Below are 23,272 nucleotides of genomic sequence, written 5' to 3'. Positions count from 1 at the left end.
ACTGAACAAGTAACGAGGCGTTAAGTTCGGCCGGGCCGAACTGTGGATACCCACCACCACGGGTATATATGTAAACCACCTTTCGTCATAATCCGGTGAAAAATGCATAATTTATGCCGCCATAGCAGCTTTATCGAAATATGGTCCGTTTTGGAACAAATTCGCCACGGATATAGAGAGGTCTAATTAGTACAAGTCATTGTTTAATTATGTAGAACAAAATATTGGTCTTTTTGGTAGCCATAGCCAAATATAGACCGATCTGATCCATATACAATATGGATGTTGAAAAGCCTAACATAAGACACTATTTCAAACTTCAGCGAAATCGGATTATAAATGTGCTTTTTTATGGGGCCAAGACCTTAAATCGAGAGATCGGTCTATATGACAGATATATCCAAATCTAGACCGATCTGAGGCAAATTGAATGGGACTGTCGAAGGGCCTAACACAACTCACTGTCCCAAATTTCGGCGCAATCGGACAATAAATGCGGCTTTTATGGGCCCTAACCTTAAATCAAGAGATCGGTCTATATGTTAGCTGTATTCAAATCTGGACCGAACTGAAGAAGGATGTCGAAGGGCCTCACTACCACAAATTTTGGCGACATCGTACAATAATTGCGCCTTTTATGGGAACAAAACCTTAAATCCAGAGATCGGTCTATACGGCAGCTATATCCAAATCTGAACTGATCTGCGCCAAATTGAGGAGAGCTGTTGAAGGGCCTAGCACAACTCCTTGTCCCAAATTTCACTAACATCGGATAACAAATGGCCCATTTATGGGCCCAAAACCTTAAATCAAGAGATCCAAAACCTTAAATCAAGAGGCAGTTATATCTAAATCTGGACCGATCTGGGCAAAATTGCAAAAGAATGTCGAGGGGCTTAACATAACTCACTGTCCCAAGTTTTGTCAAAATCGGGCAATAAATGAGCCTTTTATGGGCCCAAGACCTTAAATCGAGAGATTGGTCCATATGGCAGCTATATCCAAATCTGGACGGATCTAAGTGAAATTGAAGAAGGATGTCGAAGGGCCTAAAACAACTCACTTTCCCAAGTTTCGGCGACATCGAACAATAAATGCGCTTTTTATGGCACTAAAACCTAAAAGCGAGAGATCTGTCTATATGGCAGCCATATCCAAATCTGGACCGATCTGTTCCACATTGCAGAAGTACATCAAGGGCCTATACCTAACTCACTGTGCCAATTTTCGGCGAAATCGGACAATAAATGCGCCTTTTATGGGCCCAAAACATGAAGTCGAGGGATCGGTCTATATGTCAGCTATATCCGAATCTGATCCGTTCTAGGCCAAATTGACGAATGATATTCGAAGGGCCTAACTCAACTCACTGTCCCAAAATTCAGCAAAATCGGATAACTAATGTGGCTTTTATGGGCCTAAGACCCTAAATCGGCGGATCGGTCTATATGGGGACTATATCAAGATATGGTCGGATATAGCCCATCTTCAAACTTAACCTGCTTATGGACGAACAAGGAATCTATGCAACATTGCACCTCAATATCTCTATTTTTAAAGACTGTAGCGTGATTTCAACAGACAGATGGACGGACATGTCTAGATCGTCTCAGATTTTTACGCTGATCAAGAATATATATACTTTATAGGATCGGAAATGGATATTTCGATGTGTTGCAAGCGGAATGACAAACTGAATACACCCCCATCCTTCGGTGGGGGGTATAAAAAAGAATGTGTGTTTCTGTGTTGTGTGGTTTCCACTCAATATCTCTGTTTTTAAAGACTGTAGCGTGATTTCAACAGACAAACGGACGGACATGTCTATATTCATATAAAATTCTATACAAAAAGGACAGTACAGAACCTTACAGCATAGATCCACAGGGATTTTGTACTTCGTATAATGGCAACAGATGTCTCAACCGTCGGAGGGTTAAGGCCTTTGCTAACGCATTTCTCAATCGATCTTCTTAAAAATTTGCCCAACGATTTAATCTATGATTCCTGAAATATTGATGGGATTTTGGCCGAAAAACATCAAATTTTAGTTTCGATGACTAAGCCTGCATACCCAATGTGTGTTAGGGTATCAAAACGTTGGCTTTGCCTGACTTTAGCCCGTCCTTACTTATTGGGTTGCCCAAAAAGTAATTGCGGATTTTTCATATAGTCGGCGTTGACAAATTTTTTCACAGCTTGTGACTCTGTAATTGCATTCTTTCTTCTGTCAGTTATCAGCTGTTACTTTTAGCTTGCTTTAGAAAAAAAGTGCAAAAAAGTATATTTGATTAAAGTTCATTCTAAGTTTTATTAAAAATTCATTTACTTTCTTTTAAAAAATCCGCAATTACTTTTTGGGCAACCCAATATATCTTTTGGCTTTCACCGTGGTTTGGAGTGTTTCTATCTGTGTTTCCCCGCCATCTTTTTTCTATTCTACCTCCTATAAGGGCGATCACAATGGACCTAAAGTCTCCAACCCCATTTTCCAACCATAAATGTGCCAATGTGGTCTAATTTCAAGTTCATGCGATCTACGCATGTAGAATTGCTGCAAAATTTTTGGCTTTATTTGTTGCCAAATACTATGAGGTGTTAAAGAATAAGGAAATAAGTTATGATGTAATTTAAGCAGGTTAACAATTCAATATTAAAGTTCTCCCACCACACCACAACACATCTATAAAATATTCATACTTTACCGACTTGTCGCTCACATATATACAATATATACGTATACCAACACAATAATAATATATAGGTGGCGATAAAAAAAACACACACTTACTTGATTCATTGCCCTTGCCATATGACTTAATTATTACATGGTGGCAAGCAAATATGTTTGTATGAGTGCTTGTTTGCGAGTGTATTAAGGGTGCACTAAGGGAAAACAGTTAACAGGATATAAATTCTATAATCAAGCAATGCCAAGGATATTATTTATTACCATCGCGGAGCACCACTGTCATAAATTCTGAGAGAAATTCACATAAATACGGTAATATGCTTTTCAGCTTTTACACTATAAATGTTATTAAATGTGTTGTTAAAATAAAGTATATTTTTTTGCTCATATTCTCCCCCAACTCCGATATCCGCTTTTCCTGATAAATGCTATTAAAATTTTCCCTTTTGCATATGCTGCCTAAAGTGTGTTTACTTTTTGCAACGGATGAAAATGCTTAACATAAATTAACACCCACTTTTGTGAAGCATATTTGCATGGAGAGTCTGGCGATTTTTAGTTATTTGGTAGATTCGTAAAAATCATTTCACAAAGGAACATTTTAATACTCTCAACCACTGGTATAAGGTATTATAATCGAACTGTTCTAAATCTCATCTGACTCTAGCTAGAATTCTTCTCAGACAACTCCATTTGTCGCTAAAGGGCTAAAATATGAGCCATTCGTGAGTTCAGACAGTTAAATTGTGGAAATGCCTCCTTCAAGGAACCCATGGTACGACCAGGAGTGCCAAATAGTTACTGAAGCCAAGAATGCGCCGTACTGGGCGAATTAACAGACAGTAGCAATGCACCAGTCAAAGTGGTGGTATCAGGAGAAAAGGAGAGTAAGGGGAAACGTCTCTTCCGCAAGCAGAAGGAAATGGAAAGTTGTGAGTGTAAACTAATCGAGATGTTCAGGAGCCAGAATGAAGCCCAAAATTCTACCAAAGAGTTTAACATCAAACCTGTCTAGGGGCCATAGAAGCCACATTTATTAATTTACTGTGCGATTTCGCACAGTTGGTTTTGTTAAGCAACGGGAAGTGCATTAACAGCGTAAATAAACGATTCAGGTTCCAAAGATTGCCTTTCAAGTATCCGAAGATATGGAAGCTTTCTAAGAGATGATTGGACCTAGTCGGTTGGTTGACGCACCCATATGGTATCGATGTTCCTTCGATACCGATATCCCTCTGATACCTATCCGGGTAAGAGATCGGAGCCTGGTTTGATGGAACGGGGACTTTAGGATATAGCGTCCATATATATGCGACTCCCGATTTTCACTCTTAAGACCTATGCTAAGACATTTATCAATCGATGTTTTCAAAAATTTGCCCAACGATTTACTCTATGGTTCCTGCAATATGTACGGTTTTTGGTCGAAAAAAAGCAAATTTTAGTTTCGACGACTTAGCCTGAATACCTAATGTGGTGTAGGGTATTAAAACATCAGCCTTGCCCGACTAAAACCCATCCTAACTTCTGCGCTACGGTGGTCTTAGTCCCCTACACTGATAGAAAAAAAACGTTGCGAATACATGCACCAAAGGTGTCATAACCATACACAGTCGTTGTTCAAAATATTGTCAACATGCGGAGTTGATTTCGTGCACGCACATTGTTGTTTCATGCACCGCACGCTTCGAACTTTATCCCCACAAAAACTATTGGGTTGCCCAAAAAGTAATTGCGGATTTTTCATATAGTCGGCGTTGACAAATTTTTTCACAGCTTGTGACTCTGTAATTGCATTCTTTCTTCTGTCAGTTATCAGCTGTTACTTTTAGCTTGCTTTAGAAAAAAAGTGTTAAAAAAGTATATTTGATTTAAGTTCATTCTAAGTTTTATTAAAAATGCATTTACTTTCTTTTAAAAAATTCGCAATTACTTTTTGGGCAACCCAATAGTTACTGAATTCAAGAATGCGCCGTTCTCGGCAAATTAACAGACAGTAACAATACATCGTAGCGCAGAGGTTAGCATGTCCGCCCATGACGCTGCACGCCTGGGTTCGAATCCTGACGAGACCATCAGAAAAAAATTTCAGCTGTGTTTTTCCCCTCCTAATGCTGGCAACATGTTTCTAGGGGCCATAGAAGCCACATTTATTCATTTACTATCCGATTTCCCAAAGTTGGCTTTGTTAAATCCCTGGAGATCGGTGCTAAATACTTACTAGATCGATATATACAAAAGAGTTGCGTAACTAATAGATTCCTGATGGCTAAAGCTAGAGTCATAAAATTTTGCACGAATATTGGTATTGAGTCAGCAGCAAGGGATAAAGATGGATTTGGTGATATTCGTACGTTTGGGTATTAAGAAGTACCAAAAAGTACGAAATGGTACATATTTGCCCATCGCAAACGGAAAGGGCTAGAATTATGTTCTTGGGCTCGAATTAAAGAGCGTCGCGAAAAATGAGGTTGGAGAAAAATATTAGGAAAATCGTACCGGAAGTGAGAGAAATAGTACGCTTAGTACCGCAATTGGTACTGTAAATTGAACTAAAGCTTTTATTTCGGGAACTTAGGCACTATATGGCAACCTTAGTTGGATGACTATAAGAATTGCAGCAATTTTTACATTTGGGTACTAAAAAAAGTACCAAAAATGTACGAAATGGGTGAACTTTGTACAGGGCGGATGGATAGAAGTAGTATTGTGAAATTTGCCTTAAAAGACCTATGGTGCAAAATGAAGAGGTTGCAAAATATGGAAAAATAGTACTGGTAGAGGGAGAAAACGTACATTTATTACAGTAATTGGTACCATTTGGTACTTTCTTTACAGATGTATTTAGAGGTCTGAAGCTCTAACCGGCATTACAACTAGGATATATATGATGATGACTAAATGGTCTATTTAAAATTTGTACAATTTGGTACCAAAATTGGTACAATTTAGTACTTTCTGTACAGATGGTGCTAGATGTCTGATATTTGGCATGTAGGTACAACCCAGAAATGGCTAATTAATCTATTTAAAATTGGAACATTTTGGTACCCAAATTGGTACCATTTGGTACTTTCTTTATAGATGGAGCTACAGGTCGGAAATTTGGCATGTAGGTACAAGAAGGAAAAATATGATGGGTGACTATTTAAAATACGTACTTTTTGGTATCATTAGTTCAGATGGAGCTGAAGATTGTGAAAGTTGACATGTAGGTACAATGAGGAAAATATGATGGGTAAATAAATGACGTATTTACAATACGTACATTTTGGTACCATTTGGTACTTTCTTTACAGATGGAACTAGAGGTCTGAAATTTGGCATGAATGCACAAGAAGGGAATATATAATGGGAGACTAAATGATCTATTCCAAATTCCTACATTGTGGTAATGAAAAATAATAAGAAATAGCTTATCTTTGCGTACAGGGACATCTAGAATTAAGCAATTTGACGAACATTACAAGTGTCTTGACCAAAATACGACATGTGGAAGAAACGTAGTAATTGTGGTGAAATTGGAACCTTAAAGGTATATATTAGACAACTAGAAGATATTTTTTATTCGTAAATTTAGGTACTTAAACGTAGAAAAATGGTACATTCTTTACGGAGTGAAGAAACAGTGACAACTTAGGAAACTTAAATTTTTTTTTTAAAATATTGTTATCCTTGATACTCTTCTTGAAATTGTATATGTAGTTATTATAAATCTTCATAACATTATAAACTGAATGACTAATTCTGTTTGCGGAGGTTCAACACTAAAAAGGGGGTATCAAAAAATGGAGGTAGCGATGCGGACCACCGCGATGCTAGTCTGTCTATATTGGATTTAGCTGCCATATAGACCCACCTATAGATTCAAATTCATGTGCCCCTAAAACGCACATTGATTACCCGATTTTGCTGAAAGTTGGCACAGTGTGCTGTGCTTGGCACTTCGTCGTCTGTAGAATGCAGGTTCAGATCTGACCATATTTAAATATAGCTGCCATATATACCGATCTCTCGATGTAAGGTTTTTCACCCATAAATTGTGTATTTATAAGCACATTTTGCTAACTATTTAGTATCGTGAGTTGTATCAAACGCCTACACTGATAGAAAAAATACGTTGAAAATACATGCACCAAAGGTGTCATAACCATACACAGTCGTTGTTGAAAATATTGTCAACATGTGGTGTTGATTTCGTGCACGCACATTATTGTTTCATGCACCGCACGCTTCGAACTTTATCCCCACAAAAACTATTGGGTTGCCCAAAAAGTAATTGCGGATTTTTCATATAGTCGGCGTCGACAAATTTTTTCACAGCTTGTGACTCTGTGATTGCATTCTTTCTTCTGTCAGTTATCAGCTGTTACTTTTAGCTTGCTTTAGAAAAAAAGTGTTAAAAAAGTATATTTGATTAAAGTTATTTCTAAGTTTTATTAAAAATGCATTTACTTTCTTTTAAAAAATCCGCAATTACTTTTTGGGCAACCCAATATGTGTGTATTCCAACCTTACAACATAATTTTTAAATCAGAGCTTGTGGTGCAATGTGGTTAAGCGTTTCAACACAATCATGGAATGAATGGAACAAAGGTTCGATTCTCAGAAGCAGAAAATTTTTTTTTGTAATATTAAAAAAAAAGCCTGTGCACACCACGTTGACAGATTTAGGGAATTGGTTGCTGCTGCTATGGTCTCAAGTAGTCATATAAGGGAATTGATATTAAGGGGGCCTATTCTTATAAATAACAACCAATTTGTGTTCGTTTGTTGGTTTGTTTGTTTGTACCGTATGGACTCCAAAACATATACACCGACTTTTACCGAAATTTTCACAGATGTTGAAAATAGGGTACTACAATTTCGATATATGAAGTGGGGCCTCACCTTACCCTAACTTTCAAAATCGCCAGATCTTGGAGAAGGGTGGTGCGATTTAGGCGAAATTTTGTGTGTTTTTAGATGGGGTACCTAGGGAGACCGCCCATCCCAAAAACTCACCAAATATGTTTTTGGACACAAATGAAAGGTATTTAAGAAACGAAAACGTATATGTCACAATTGGATATTGTGAGACCAAGTATTTGGGAGACCACCCCAGCCCCCAAAACATGCCTTAATGGGTCATATATATCGACCATGGCCCACCAAAGAGGACAAATTTACCGACCATGGCATAATGGGGCTCAAATGAAAGACATTTGAGCTTAGAAAACTAATTTGCTATTCAATTTTAGGGTCAACTGTTTGGGGGACGCCTCATCCCGTGAACTTCCCTTAAACCAATATGAGGTTTAAATAAATAGTATTTAATAGTAGAGCGCAATGCTGATATTTTTCTGGGCTAAGTGCCTGGAAACCACCCCACTCGACAAAACACCCCTTGTTTGGGCATGCATAAATACAGACCATGGCAATATGGATCTCAAATAAAAGGTATTTGGGAGTAGAGCACGAAAATAAATACCATCAATTGGGACCACGTTTCTGGGGGTCCACACCAACCCCATAATCAACCCAATCCACCACCCTGAGGCCCTTCCCGCTCCCAAAATATCCATTAGAATATCCGGCTCGATTAAAGTCTTTTAGGAATGGAGTAAATTTAGCAGCTCCTTATTTGTCGAAAATAAGTAATTAAGTATAATTTTGTTCCATATATTGTAAAAGAAGGCGCAGCGAAGCCTTCCCAGTTCAGCTAGTATCAGTATATAGACAGATTAGGTTCATACTTAGCTTGGTCGCTGGAAATCATAGCAGAAGTCTTTGCTTAAAACTTTATCCAAGTATGGTGAAAACTTAAGCCTCTGGATGCTCAAGAAGTCAAATCAAGTTTCTGCCAAATCGGATGAAACCTGAGGCTTCTAGTGGCTTGAGAAGTCAAATCCATGGATTTTTTTTATATTAGGGGTATACCAGATTATTGACCAATTCGGGTTATACTCGAAATTGATGTAAGAATTCAGAACAGAAGTTCTTAAACCAAGTTTTAGTTAAATAGGATTAAATCTAAGGCATCTAGGGGATTAAGATTTCAAACCCATTGATCATTGTGTATGGGGCTATATCAGTTTATAGACCGATTCAAATCATACTCAGCACTGATGTTGGAAATCAGAACGGAAGTTCTTGCGCCAAATTGCTGCCAAATCGGATGAAACTTCAGGCTTTTAGAGGCTTAAGAAGTCAAATCCGGGGATTGGTTTGCAGGGGGGCTGTATCAGTTTATAGACCGATTGGGATCGTACTCGACACTGATGTTGGAAGTCGAAACCCAAGTCCTTGTGCCAAAGTTCAGCAAAATCGGATGTAGAAATCGAAACGGGGTTTCCTTTTTTATGGGGGCTATATCAAAATCTGAACAGATATGTTCCATTTATAGACAGGGACGATGGCTAAATTCCCAAAAGGTATTTACCAGGTAAAGGTATTGACCCGGAAAAGAAGACCTCCGTAGCGCAGAGGTTGGCATGTCCGCCTATGACGCTGACCAGGCGTTCAGCGTTCGAATTCTGACAAGACCATCATAATATTTTCAACGGTGATTATACGCTCCTAATGCTGGCGACTTTGGTGAGGTACTATGCCACTTAAAAAGTCTCTTCAAAAGAGGTGTCACACTACGGCACGCCTTTCGGAGTCGACTGTAAAAAGGAGGCCCCATTATCATGGAGCTTAAGCTTGAATCGGACTGCACTCATTGATATGTGTGAAGTTTGCCCCTTAATGGAATGTTCATGTGCAAATTTGCATATAGACCCATCTCCAGACTTAGAGTCTTGAGGCAATAAATTGCTCATTTTTATACCCACCACCGAAGGATGGGGGCATATTCATTTTGTCATTCCATTTGCAACACATCGAAATATCCATTTCCGACCCTATAAAGTATATATATTCTTGATCGGAGTAAAAATCTAAGACGATATAGACATGTCCGTCCGTCTGTCTGTTGAAATCACGCTACAGCCTTTTAAAATAGAGATATTGAGCTGGAAATTTGCAGAGATTATTTTTTAGCAGGTTAAGTTCGAAGATTGGCAATATCGTAGTATATTTTCATATAGCCCCCATATAGACCGATCCTCCGATTTAGGGGTTTAATCCCATAAAAGCCTCATTTATTATACGATTTTGCTGAAATTTGTGACAGTGAGTTGTGTTAGGCCACTCGACATCTTTCTTCAATTTGTCCTAGATCGGTTTAGATTTGAATATAGCTGCCATATAGACCGATCTCTCGATTTATGGTCTTGCGCCCATAAAAGGCGCATTTATTGTCCGATTTCGCCGAAATTTGTGACAGTGAGCTGTGTTATGCTCTTCGACATTTTTTCTGCAACTTGGCTCAAATCGGTCCAGATTTGGATATAGCTGTCATATAGATCGATATCTCGATTTAAAGTCTTGGCCCCATAAAAGGTGCATTTATAATTCGATTTCACTGAAATTTGCCACAGTTACTTATGTAAGGCTTTTCAACATCGGTGTCGAATACGGTTAAGATCGGTTTATTTTTAGATATAGTTACTTAAAAGACCAATATTTTTTATACACAATTAAATAATGACTTGTACTTATTAGTATTTGGTCCAAATCGGAACATTTCGATATAGCTGCTATGGGGCATAAGGTATGCATTTTTGACCGGATTTTGACGAAAGGTGGTCTACGTATATACCCGAGGTGGTGGGTATACAAGGTTCGGCCCGGCCGAACTTAATTCAATATTCATTGTTTTTGAGAATTGAAGTTTGAGAATTGAGATTTTTTTGTCATAATTTTTAATGCATGTGGCAAATTGGTCCATATTTTGGTTCCGCTGCTATGACATTGAGGTACATAGATCACCTGATTTCACTAAAATTTGAATCCGTAAATTTTAATCTACCTCGCAATAATCATATCAAATATGGTCTAAGTCGGTAAATTTTTCAGTTAATTCCTTTTTATTCCTTCTCGGTCAGGTATGGGATTGATATTTCTTTGGTTCAAAACTTATTAACATGCACCTTATACTGGCTTGTGGAGCATTTTTCACGATTTCTGTTAAGGCCCACTTTGGATATTTTGCACTGGTTTATTCATTTACACCGCAGGTAAAAACCTTTAATTTTTTTTTTGCTAATATTCTACAAATTTGTTCAATTCTGATTCTTATCACACGCATTAGTTATTTAAATGGGATTAAAATAAATCCAATGAAATCAGCATAAATATTTCTTGTTGTTTCCACATATTAATATAAGAATTAATTTTAAATTGGATTATAGGAAAAAAAAACTAATTATTATTGTTAATCTCTGGCACATACATACTTAGTGTTGGTGCCGTTTGTGATGTTTGTGACGGCTGCACCAGTTCAGAAGCTTAAAATCAGATTTCAAATGTTGTTGCTGTTTTTTTTCTCTTGTAATCACAGAAAAATACAAAACAAATTATCTTTTTTTTTAAAGAAGCAATTATTAATAATTTTTCTTTTAGTTGTTTTCGAGCAAACAAACAATGGCAGTATTTTTTTGTAAATTTTCAGTTTTCAAAAAAAATGATTGCTAATTTATGGTGATTATCATTTATTTTGTTTTTATTACAGAACTTCTTGGTCACACATACACACACACACACACACTTTTTGCACTCCCGTGTTTTGTGGCAGTTTTATACGTTGTTCTGCAAATTTATTCTTTAATGGTTCCGTCCGTGTATTCCTTCCTTTTCGTTGTTGTTCTTATTATTCTTTTTGTTCCTGCTCGCTTTGAAGGGTCCCCGTCTCAGAGAAGACTGAATTGATTGTCAAAAATTTACTCAACTTTATAGGCTCTGATTATACGAATTGTTGACGATCCACCATAGCAGACGATTAATGTGATTTACGTACTTTACGTTGACGATCAACAAGAACGGCAGTAGCAACAACAACAATTGCAATAACAACATGATTGCTCGATCGCATACAACCTGTCGCACAAAACAAAACACTCTCACCCTCACCTGCTACAATGCCTTCAAACAGTTGGCTGCCGGCAGTCATCGTCTTTATTGTAGTCATCATCGTCGTTGTACTCACCGTACAACAACAACAAATAGTAGTAATGTTCTTTAATAACAACAAACGGGAAAACTTCCATTATTACGAAAGGAGGAAAAGAAGGAATGTCATCATACAAATGATTAGATGCCCAGTTGCTGTACTCGCAGTGAAACAAATGATCGTGACATAGAGAAGAAAATGCGATTACCGATTATTATTATTATGTGGCAGCTTTTACAAAGCCGAGAAAGGCTACACTCATCTAGTCAAGTCATCATCATCATTACAAGTGGATAAAGGCATGCAGTCAAGTGACAGCCTTTCATTTATCACTCAAATTTAAGAGTTAGAGGGTAGAGTTGCCAAATAAACAAATATTTTTAAATAAAATGTAATAAAAATAATTTTGTAAAATAAAACAAAATAAATAAAATAAATTAAAATAAAATAAGATAAAATAAGATAAGATAAGATAAAATAAAATAAAATAAAATAAAATAAAATAAAATAAAATAAAATAAAATAAAATAAAATAAAATAAAATAAAATAAAATAAAATAAAATAAAATAAAATAAAATAAAATGAAATAAAATAAAATAAAATAAAATAAAATAAAATAAAATAAAATAAAATAAAATAAAATAAAATAAAATAAAATAAAATAAAATAAAATAAAATAAAATAAAATAAAATAAAATAAAATAAAATAAAATAAAATAAAATAAAATAAAATAAAATAAAATAAAATAAAATAAAATAAAATAAAATAAAATAAAATAAAATAAAATAAAATAAAATAAAATAAAATAAAATAAAATAAAATAAAATAAAATAAAATAAAATAAAATAAAATAAAATAAAATAAAATAAAATAAAATAAAATAAAATAAAATAAAATAAAATAAAATAAAATAAAATAAAATAAAATAAAATAAAATAAAATAAAATAAAATAAAATAAAATAAAATAAAATAAAATAAAATAAAATAAAATAAAATAAAATAAAATAAAAAAAAGTAAACTAAAATAAAATAAAATAAAATAAAATAAAATAAAATAAAATAAAATAAAATAAATAAAATAAAATAAAATAAAATAAAATAAAATAAAATAAAATAAAATAAAATAAAATAAAATAAAATAAAATAAAATAAAATAAAATAAAATAAAATAAAATAAAATAAAATAAAATAAAATAAAATAAAATAAAATAAAATAAAATAAAATAAAATAAAATAAAATAAAATAAAATAAAATAAAATAAAATAAAATAAAATAAAATAAAATAAAATAAAATAAAATAAAATAAAATAAAATAAAATAAAATAAAATAAAATAAAATAAAATAAAATAAAATAAAATAAAATAAAATAAAATAAAATAAAATAAAATAAAATAAAATAAAATAAAATAAAATAAAATAAAATAAAATAAAATAAAATAAAATAAAATAAAATAAAATAAAATAAAATAAAATAAAATAAAATAAAATAAAATAAAATAAAATAAAATAAAATAAAATAAAATAAAATAAAATAAAATAAAATAAAATAAAATAAAATAAAATAAAATAAAATAAAATAAAATAAAATAAAATAAAATAAAATAAAATAAAATAAAATAAAATAAAATAAAATAAAATAAAATAAAATAAAATAAAATAAAATAAAATAAAATAAAATAAAATAAAATAAAATAAAATAAAATAAAATAAAATAAAATAAAATAAAATAAAATAAAATAAAATAAAATAAAATAAAATAAAATAAAATAAAATAAAATAAAATAAAATAAAATAAAATAAGATAAGATAAGATAAAATAAAATAAAATAAAATAAAATAAAATAAAATAAAATAAAATAAAATGAAGTGAAGTGAAGTGAAGTGAAGTGAAGTGAAGTGAAGTGAAGTGAAATGAAATGAAATGAAATGAAATGGAATGAAATGAAATGAAATGAAATGAAATGAAAAGAAATGAAATGAAACGAAATAAAATGAAATGGAATGAAATGAAATGAAATGAAATGAAATGAATTGAAATGATGTGAAAAATCGGACAGAAATTGGGCCTTATAAGAGCTTAGGAAATAAAATCGGGAGATCGGTTTATATGGTACTTGAAAGTTGCAACAGAACTTTATATGCAAAATTTTAGCAAAATCGGATAAAAATGTTGGCTTGTACGGGCTCAAGAAGTCAAATCGGGAGATCGGTTTATAAGAGGGCTATATTAGGTAATTGACCGATTTGCACCGTACTTAGCAGAGTTGTTGAAAGCCATAGCGGAATACTACGTGCTAAATCGGACGAAAATTGCGGCTTGTAAGGGCTCCAGAAGTCAAATCGGGAGATTGGTTTTTATGGGGGCTATATCAGTTTATTGACTGATTTGAACCGTACTAGACAGAGTTGTTGGAAGTCATAACAGAACGCCGCGTGCAAGCTTTCAGCCAAATCGGACAAAAATTGCGGCTTGTAAGGGCACAGGAAGTCACATCGGGAGAACGGTTTATATGGGAGCTATTTCAGGTTATAGACGTGTTTGAACCGAACTAAGCACATCTATTGAAATTTATAACAGAACACTACATGCAAAATTTCAGGCAAGTCGGATTAAAGTTGCGGCTTGTATGGCCTCAAAAGACAAATCCGGAGATATGTTTATAATGGAGCTATATCAAGTTATAGACCGATTTAGACCGTTCTTGGCACAGTTGTTGGAAATCATAACAAAAGACCGCATGCAAACTTTCAGCCAAGCCGGGCATAAAATGCGGCTTGTAAGGGCTCCAGAAGTCAAATTGGGAGATCGGTTTATATGGGAGTCACATCAGGTTATAAACGTATTTGAACCGTACTTGGCACAGTAATTGGTGGTTGTAACAGAACATCGCATACAAAATTTCAGCCAAATCGGACAAAAATTGCTTCCAGGGCCTCAAGAAGTAAAATCGTGAGTTCCGTTTATATGGGAGCTATATCTCAATCTGAATCGATATGATCCATTTACCATCCCCAACGACCTCTATTAATATTTAGTGTGCAAAATTTCAAGGTGCTACCTTTACTCGTTCGACCACTATCGTGATTTCGACAGACGGACGGATATGGCTAGATTTGAGGTGTTACAAACAGATTGGGTAGATTAGTATACCCCCATCCTATGGTGGGGGGTATAACAAGTAAAAGTGGTTTAAGTTCTCCCAGGCCGAATTTTATATACGTACCACGGAACGAATTTGACAAGTTCTTTGAATGACTTTCAAATATATAAGAGCTATATCAAGTTATGGACAGTACTTGTCATGGCTGTTAGAAGTCATTGAAAAGCACCAACATTCCAGGCAAATCGAGTGGTAATTGCGCCCTCCAGAGGCTGAGGAAGTCAAATTAGGATAGCGGTTTATGGGTCACAGTTATTGAAAGTCAAAACGATTAAAAAAGCATTAAGACGGGCCGGGCCGGGCCGAACTTTGGATACCCATCACTTCGGGTATATATGTAAACTCCCTTTCGTCAAAATCCGGTGAAAATTGGATAACTTATGCACCCAAATTCGGCAAGGACATTGAGTGGTCTAATGAATATAAGTCAGTGTTGAATTTTCTATTTTCCATCAAAATCGGGTAATAAATAAAGCTTTTATAAGCTTTAATCGGCATACCGGTCTATATGGCTGCTATATCTAAATATAGTCCGATCTGAACCATATTTGGGTCCTATGTTGGGAGGTGTAAAACTACTCACTGTTTCAAATTTCAGCGAAATCTGTTAAAAACATAATTTTTTTATGCACTTCAGACCCTTTATTTAAAGATCGGTCTATATAGCAGCTATATCTAAATATAGTCCGATTTAATCCATATTTAGGCCAAATGTCGGGAGGGCTAAAAATACTTAATTTTCCAAATTTCTGCGAAATCGGTTAATAAATAAAGTTTTTATGGACCTCAGACTCTTTATCGGGAGATCGGTTTATATGACAGCTATATCTAGAAATAGTCCGATCTGAACCATATTTAGGTCATATGTCTGAAGGCTTAAAATAACCCACTGATTTCATTTTCAGCGAAATCGGACAATAATTAAAGCCTATATGGGCTTCAAACAGCTGCTATTAGAAGTTATAAAAAATCCACTACCACCTTTAATATTTAAGCAAATAAGTGCGATCCCTAGAGGCTCAAGAAATCAAATCTGGTGATCGGTTAATATCGGAGGTATATCAGATCATTTATCTACTTGGACCATACTTGACATGACTGTTTGCATGAAGTGTTTGATTTTGACTTCCAAAACTAGTGCCAATTACGGTCGAAATCGTTCTATAGCCTAACGTAGCTATCATATAAACCTATCTACCGATTTAAAATGTTGAGCTCCGGGAAGCAGCAATTGTTGTCTAATTTGGCAGATATTTTGCTCAAAGTGTTTTATTATGACTTCCAATATCCGTTATAAGTATTGTCCAAATCGTTCTATTATCTGATTTAGCTCCCAATTTAATCGATATGGCTTATACGGCTTTAAATTTAAATCTAATTTCCAAAATATTTGGTAAGTACAATCACATATGTTCTTCAAACTTTGAACAATTTTAAAAAATTACTCACATTGCAGTTTAATCTCTTTTTTCCTTGACTATTGCAACTCTGCTAAGCAAAGTAAAACTCAAAGTAAGCAAAACAAAAACCCATTGGTAATAAGTCAGTAGCTGCCTAAATCGTTTGCCCAATTAATAAAGCCAACACAGAAATGGCGACAATATTTACCTCAATTCGTTTTCGCCTTCATATTCTCACATTACCATGTGCATCCAATTTATAACTATCGCTCAACACCCACGCGCTAAACTGTTATACACTTCAAAAGAAACCTTTTATAATAAGAGTAGTATAAGAGCCATAAGTAATTCCCCTCCACCAACTATACAAAGTGTTATATACTCACAGCGTGTGCCAAATTTATTACTCTCCCTGTTTCTCTCTCTCTCTCACTCTCTACCTGACCACATAAATTTACCATAGCAGTTGTTATTATTTACTCGGTGTGGCTGAGAAAAGTTTTTGTGGAGGAGTATGTCACCATGCATAGTGACACACATAAACTTACACACTACGACGTACATATGTACATACCTAATGTATTTGTAAGTAACGTGTATTCAGATGCCCTCTAAATCTGCACTCTTTTATTACTTCTTGTTGGGAACGACATTATTTAACACACCAACAAGTGTTGTGGCACAGTGTGTAAGGGCAGATGCATTTTTTTTCAATACAAGGAAATTCTTAAAATAACTTTTTTTGAATGAAGACAAAAAATATATAAAAATCAGTTGTGTTTGTTTGTTCCGTATAGACTCAAAAAAGGCCGAACCTATTACCTTGATGTATACTTTTTTGATATCGGATGGGGGCGGACCCTCCTCCATATATACCCTAAAAACACCACTCAAAATTAAAAGTGGGTCGATAGGCACAATATGGGTATCAAATGAAAGGTATTTGGGAGTAGATTACGAATATTGCATCAAAATTTTGCGTTCAGATCTAGGTGGCGCTTTTTCACCTAAAAATACGTAAAATAGGTTCATTGACCCATTATGACAATATGGGACTCATATGAAAGATATTTGAAAGTAGAAATCGAATTTGATTTCCAATTTTGGAGCCAAGTGTTTGGGCGTATGCCCTAAAACACCCCCTTAACTGAACTTCATTTCCGACAATGGCAATATGGAACTTAAATCAACGGTATTTAGGACTTCTCATTACCTTAATTTTCAAAAAACCAAATCTCGGAGATTGGTATTGCGATTCGTTCTAGATTTTTTGCGCTCGTACAGTCACCTCAAACAAAACATGGTTTCTATTGTTGAGACCAATCATGTCAGCATAGGGCTCAAACGAAAGGTGCTTGAGAGAAAAAAAGAATTTGATATCCAATTGAATTGATCCATGTGTTTAGGGGTCGCTAAACCCCAAAATTCTTCCCTAATCGGACGCAATTACCGGCCATTGCAATATGTGACTTATATAAAAGCTATTTGGGAGTAGAGTACGAAATTTGTACTCATTTTTGAGACAAAGTCCCTGGGGTCCACTCCATGTGCTTTCCGATCCAAGTTTAAACTCTATGATAAGGGTCGTTTTTTATAGCCAAGTCCGAACGGAGTGCCGCAGTGCGACAACTCTTTCGCCAGCATTAAGGGGGGATAACCGCCGTTTAAAATTTTTTTTTTATACCCACCACCGACGGATGGGGGTTTATTCATTTTGTCATTCCGTTTGCAACACATCGAAATATCCATTTCCGACCCTATAAAGTATATATATTCTTGATCAGCGTAAAAATCTAAGACGATTTAGACATGTCCGTCCGTCTGTCTGTTTAAATCACGCTACATTCTTCAAAAATAGAGATATTGAGCTGAAACTTTGCACAGATTCTTTTTTTTGTCCATAAGCAGGTTAAGTTCGAAGATGGGCTGTGTCGGACTATATCTTGATGTAGCCCCCATATAGACCGATCCACCGATTTAGGGTCTTAGGCCAATAAAAGCCACATTTATTATCCGATTTTGCTGAAATTTGGGACAGTGAGTTGTCTTAGGCCCTTCGACATCATTCATCAATTTGGCTCAGATCAGTCCACATTTGGATATAGCTGCCATATAGACCGATCCTCCAATTTAGGGTCTTAGGCCCATAAAAGCCACATTTATTATCCGATTTTGCTGAAATTTGGAACAGTACGTTGTCTTAGGCCCTTCGACATCCTCCGTCAATATGGCTCAGATCGGTTCAGATTTGGATATAGCTGCCATATAGACCGATCTCTCGGTTTTAGGTTTTGGGGCCATAAAAGGCGCATTTATTGTCCGATGATGCCGAAATTTGGGACAAAGAGCCTTTTTACTTGTTTTTATGACTTCCAACAACTGTACTATGTATGGTTCGAATCGGTCAAAAACCTTATATAGCTCCCATACAAACCGATATCCCGATTAGACTGCTTGAGCCCCTGGAAGGCTCAATTTTCATCCGATAACCTGATATAGCTTCCACATAAACCGATCTCCCGATTTGACTTCTTGAGCCCCTTGAAGGCCCAATTTTTATCCGATTTGGCTGAAATTTTGCACACAGAGTTCTGTTATGACTTTCAAGAACTGTGCCTAAGAAGGTCCAAATCGATCTTTAACCTGATGTAGCAATTTTTATCCGATTTGGCTGAAATTTTGCACACAGAGTTCTGTTATGACTTTCAAGAACTGTGCCTAAGAAGGTCCAAATCGGTCTTTAACCTGATGTAGCTCCCTTATAAACGCAACTCCCGATTTGACTTCCTGAGCCCCTGGAAGCCGAAATTTTCATACGATGTGGCTTACATTTTGCACACAGAGTTCTGTTATGACTTCCAACATCTGTTCCTTGGACGGTCCATATCGGTCTATAACCTGATATAGCTCCCACAAAAACCGATCTCCCGATTTGACTTCTTGAGCCCCTGGAAGGCTCAATTTTTATCCGATTTGGCTGAAATTTTGCACATGGTGTTCTGTTATGACTTCCAAAATCTGTTCCTTGGACGGTCCATATCGGTCTATAACCTGATATAGCTCCCACAAAAACCGATCTCCCGATTTGACTTCTTGAGCCCCTGGAAGGCTCAATTTTTATCCGATTTGGCTGAAATTTTGCACTCAGAGTTCTGTTATGACTTCCAACATCTGTGCCTAGGACGGTCCATATCGGTCTATAACCTGATGTAGCTCCCTTATAAACAGATCTCCCGATTTGACTTCTTGAGCCCCTGAAAGCCGAAATTTTCATCCGATTTGGCTGACATTTTGCACATGGTATTCTGTTATGACTTCCAACATCTGTTCCTAGGACGGTCCATATCGGTCTGTAACCTGATATAGCTCCCTTATAAACCGATCTCCCGATTTGACTTCTTGAGCCCTTGGAAGCCAAAATATTTGTCCGATTTTTCTGAAATTTTGCACATAGTGTTCCGTTATAACTCCCAACAACTGTGCCCAGTACGGTCCAAATTGGTCAAGAACATGATATAGCTGCTATATAAACCGATCTTCTGATCTGACTTCTTGACGCGATTTGTATCCGATTTGGCTGAAATTTTGCATATAGTGTTCTGTTTTGACTCTTAACAACTGCACCAAATACTGTCTAATTCGGTCTATACCCAGATATAGCTCCCATATGTTAGCAGAATCCATGGTGCTGGGTCCCAATTCCAGCCCGGCCGAACTTAGCACGCTTTTACTTCTTTCCTTTTTCGCAAACACTGTGCTCTTCGCTTAGGTAATAACTTATAAACGCCTGAAACGCAGATTTCTGCGGCCCACTCCTTGTAAGCATCGTTCCTGATGGCTGTTAGAATTTATTACTTGATTGTGTTATTGGAGTATGATAGCGTCTCCATACAGATAGGCCTTTGCATGGCCATGGTTCAGCTGAGGAATTCAATGGTGGCCATAGCAGCAATCACGATGACCAGGAAGAAAGACAATATATATAGGCCAATGTTTGGTCAATGGGAGTTGGTTTGAGGCAATGGCATGGACATGGTGGTAGAGGCGCTAGGTTATGTTGGTCAACCAGGGACTATGTGTACAAATTGATTTTGTGTTTTTGGGAGAAATATGGTGACGTTATTCATGTTTTATAATTTCGGTTTTGTGCAGAGATTTATGGAGGGTCCTCTTGTTTCACGGATAATTGAGGTTAGTGTTGTAACGTGGCTTTCCATTAAAATGGGGGACCACAAACAAAAAAGCCAAAAAAAAAAAACACAAACAAACCCTAAAAATGATAAAGAGGGCAATTTAAAAGTGGAAAACAATTGAAAAAGTCTCGTAGGGTTGTCCCATATACATTCCAAACAGCATAATTGAAAACTTTAAGCGAGTCATAGATCATTTTGTAATGGACCTAACCTGATGCCATTTCTCAGATTCATATCGCAGTCTCGGGTTTTCTTTTGCTTTCTACTCTCCCCACTAAGGAGTTGGCTGGCTATAAGAAAGGGTAGTGTGTTTGCTGTTAATAATGATGATCTTATGCTGCGATAGAACAAATCAATTTGCTTAGCATGTCCATAAAAGTTTGTTTCGTCCTTTGATAAACAAATCTTTAATTTGAAAAAAAATAACCCAAAGAAAGGGATTAAGTGCCTATTCCAAGGAAAAAAAAGAGAAATGAAGGTAGATTTCTTTACCTAAACTCAGCTAAGTTTTATGTATTTTTGTTCGAGGCGAAAAATCGCAGTAATTAGGCAGAAACAAAACATTTGCCAAACAGAAACGCCCTTTTTAAATGAGTTCCATTTTATATTTAGGTTGAGTTTTTTTTTTTAATTTTTTTCCCATTTTGTGTTGGGATTATGTAATCAATTAATTGTTTACAATTTCAATTATTATCTCATTAAGGCTTAGCAAGTCAATTTTAATGGAAATGTTAAGTCTTCCAAAATTTGCCAGAAATGCATGCGTAAGATTTAATCACTTAAACCTCTTCGTTATTGACAATATAAAGCAGTGAAAATGTGTTACACTCGGCCAGGACGAATCTTAAATACCCTGTGTAAATGATTGGAAATTTTAATATTCCTTTAAGGAAGGCTCACATCAATGAAAGCTTGCCGATTCAAGGTTTAAAGCTTAATAATAGCGGCTCTCCTTTTTGGCCAAGTCCGATCAGCATGCGGAAGAGTGACAGCACTTTGTAGAAAAGTTTTACCTGGCTGCAAATTTCATATATGTCACCGCAGAAAATTTTTTCTGATGTTCTCGCCAGAATTCGAGTCCAGGTATTGGGCGTCATAGGCGGACATGGTAACTTCTGCGCCCCATGCCAGTAAGGACATACACCTAAGCCAGTAATCAGCTTGTTGTTCTCTTTAAAATCTAACCGAACTTTAGATACCCACCACTTCAGGTATATATGTAAACCAACTTTCGTCAAAATCCGGTGAAAAATGCATACCTTATGCCCCATAGCAGCTATATCGAAATATTTTACAATTTGGACCAAATACTAAGACTTTCAATCGAGATATCGGTCTACAAGGCAGCTATATCCAAATCTTTACCGAGTTGGGCCAACTTGAAGAAACATGGCGAAGGGCCCAACACAATTCACTGTCCCGAATTTCGGCGACATCGGGCAATAAATGCGCCTTTCATGGCGCCAAAACTTTAAATCGAGAGATCGGTCTATATGGCAGCTATATTCATATCTGGACCGATCTGGACCAAATTGACGAAGGATGCCGAAGGGCCTAACACAACTCACTGTCCCAAATTTCGTTGACATCGGATAATAAATGCTCATTTTATGGATCCAAAACCTAAAACCGAGAGATTGGTCTATATGGCAGCTATATCCAAATCTGGACCGATCTAGGCCAAATTAACGAAGGATGCCGAAGGGCCTAGCACAACTCACTGTTCCAAATTTCAGCAAAATCGGATAAAAAATGTGGCGTTTATGGGCCTTAGACCCTTAATCGGAGAATCGGCCTATATGGCAGCTATATCCAAATCTGGACCGATTTGGGCCAAATTGAAGAGGACTGTCGAAGGGCCTAACACAACTCAATGCCCCAAATTTCAGCAAAATCGGATAAAAAATGTGGCGTTTATGGGCCTTAGACCCTTAATCGGAGAATCGGCCTATATGGCAACTATATCCAAATCTGGACCGATCTGAGCCATATTGCAGAAAGATATTGAGGGGCCTAACTTAACTCCTTGTGCCAAATTTTGGCAAAATCGGACAATAAATGCGCATTTTATGGGTCCAAGACCTTAAATCGAGAGATTGGTCTATATGGCAGCTTTATGCAAGTGTGGACCGATCTGAGCCAAATTGACGAAGGATGTCAAAGGGCCTAACACAACTCACTGTCCCAAATTTCAGCAAAATCGGATAATAAATGTGGCTTTTATGGTCCCAAAACCTAAAATCGAGAGATCGATCCATATGACAGCTATATCAAAATCTGGACCGATCTGAGCCAAATTGACGAAGTATGTTGGAGGGCCTAACACAACTCATTGTCTCAAATTTCAGCAAAATCGGATAATAAATGTGGCTTTTAGGGGCCTAAGACCCAAAATTGGAGGATCGGTCTATATGACAGCTTTATCCAAATCTGGACCGATCTGAGCCAAATTGACGAAGTATGTTGGAGGGCCTAACACAACTCATTGTCTCAAATTTCAGCAAAATCGGATAATAAATGTGGCTTTTAGGGGCCTAAGACCCAAAATTGGAGGATCGGTCTATATGGCAGCTATATCCAAATCTGAACCGAACTGAGCCAAATTGACGAAGGATGTTGGAGGATCTAACACAATTCACTGTCCCAAATTTCAGCAAAATCGGATATTAAATGTGGCTATTATGGGCCTAAGACCCTAAATCGGAGGATCGGTCTATATGGCAGCTATATCTAAATCTGGACCGATCTGAGCCAAATTGAAGAGGACTGTCGAAGGGCCTTACACAA

At 35.9% G+C, this 23,272-nt stretch overlaps 1 protein-coding gene across 2 annotated transcripts in view; it reads right to left on the bottom strand.

Annotated features, from left to right (window-relative positions):
- The window catches only part of LOC106088610 (sodium/hydrogen exchanger 9B2), a 161,882-nt gene extending 150,392 nt beyond the window's left edge, over nt 1-11,490 (bottom strand). Inside the window, exon 1 of one of the 2 annotated variants that reach the window (XM_059365396.1) lies at nt 11,010-11,490. The gene's annotated coding sequence lies outside the window, so the exon portion shown is untranslated. The remainder of the gene's footprint in view (nt 1-11,009) is intronic. The other variant, XM_059365395.1, reaches the window with a different exon arrangement.
- Nucleotides 11,491-23,272: the final 11,782 nt, after the last annotated feature.

The sequence above is a fragment of the Stomoxys calcitrans genome, chromosome 3 (assembly GCF_963082655.1).
Source record: "Stomoxys calcitrans chromosome 3, idStoCalc2.1, whole genome shotgun sequence".
Taxonomy (NCBI): Eukaryota; Metazoa; Arthropoda; class Insecta; order Diptera; family Muscidae; genus Stomoxys; species Stomoxys calcitrans.
Note: the sequence above shows the minus strand (reverse complement) of the source record. Positions and strands in the feature narration are given on the sequence as shown.